Here is a 1,808-nt window from a genome sequence, read left to right on the forward strand (position 1 = left end):
ACACACATACGCAGACAAACACACAAGCACGCACACACACACACACACACACACACACACACACACACACACACACACCCACACACATAATCATAAACGTGTGCACGCACACATGCACACAATTCAAGAATTTCTCAGAATTATGAACAGGCAAGATGGGGGTGGGGTTGTATAAAATTAATTTTACATGTGAAATCTAGGAACTAATCATGTTTTGGTACTTGTTGTCTAGCAGATACCAGTGAGAATTGAGTGTGGATAATGCAATTTAGTGAGACGGTTAGAATCATATAGGCCTTTCAGCGTGATTTATTTTTGTGGAAAAAATGTGCTGGACTGGGCGGCGGTCATATTTTGTACCGCTCTGCGGTACATCTAGTTATTGGGCTATTGGCCGTTGTAGCGTTGTCAACCTATTCTCAAGCAGCATATTAATTAAAATATTAGCCTTTTCGTATCATCCAATATGGCGATTCATAGACTTTGCAAATATTATGCAAATATTGATAACAAAACTCAAGCTTGACCTGTGTATGCAGTAAAAGAAAAAGTAGCCTGAGGAGCAGAGCCAGTCCCCCACTGAAAATGATGAGCCCGAAATTAGTTATGACTATAAGTAGAGGATAATAGAGTAAACCATATGAATTAAAGTTATTTAATGTAAGAAATATGGAAGTACAGACCATAGACTGTATATATAGAATGCTTTATTTCTTTCTTTCTGTTTTTGTTAACGTATCAACCTATCATTGTGGAATAATGAAATATCTTTTGTTAACTTCTCAGTTTAAGTGCATTATTTATAACCTTTACACATTTTTTAATCATATTACTAATAAAAACCACAGGATAGAAGAGCTGAACTGTTGCTTTATTTATCCAATTTCCACCACCATGGAATAAGTGGGCTGGTCTTGAGCCTGAAACTCCTGGGCTGAAAAGTGGCCCCACTCCGGCCCTGGCTCTAAAGCAGTCAGGATTTCTTTGTGTGCCATTGGTGATTTCAGCATTTATTAGGTTAATGGATTCAATTACAGTTTCCAAAGCACTGTTGTAACGGTAGAACATGGAAGAGCATGGAAGAGCAACCACCCTAACTGTTTCTTCTCATCTTTTCATCTTTAAAATAAATAAGCCCCTTTGTCTCCTCAGCGAAGAGTTTGTGTCTTTTTGTGTTTCGGAAGCCAGGAGAGCATTTTGTCATGTCTGCATACATGAGTGTGTGTGTGTGTGTGTGTGTTTGTGTGTGCATTTGTTCCTTTGTCTGTCCATTCACATCCACAAGACTAACTGTGAGTAGATCAAGACATCAGTAAGAAAGACAGTGAAACAGAGATAGAGAGAGAGAAGAGAAGGGATGAGGAGAAAATAAATGAGAGGAGAGTACAAAAAGAACAGAGCTTTTCCAAGCCCAGATCATTTTAGATTGCCAGAGGAACAGGGGAGATCGAAGAGTTGAGAGTAAGAGGGGGAGAGAGAGAGGGAGAGAGAGAGGGAGAGAGAGGGGGAGAGAGAGAGGGAGAGAGGGAAGAAAATCCTTTGCATTTTAATGAAAACTTTGAAGAGAATGTAAATCACAGTCGGTACATAAACAAAATGGCCGAGCAACATCAACGGCTCGGTCTGATGGAATTTTTTATAGGACGCATTACCTGATTGCTCTACACTCATGGAGTCAGTCAGCACGACTCACCCCTGAGAGACAGAGACAGAGAGAGAAAAAGAGTTTGTGTGAGTGTGAGACTGTGTGTGTGAGAGAGAGAGAGTGTGTGACGCAGGGAGAGATACACACACTCGGCGTTTGTGTG

Source organism: Alosa alosa, chromosome 6 (genome assembly GCF_017589495.1).
Source record: "Alosa alosa isolate M-15738 ecotype Scorff River chromosome 6, AALO_Geno_1.1, whole genome shotgun sequence".
Lineage (NCBI taxonomy): Eukaryota > Metazoa > Chordata > Actinopteri > Clupeiformes > Clupeidae > Alosa > Alosa alosa.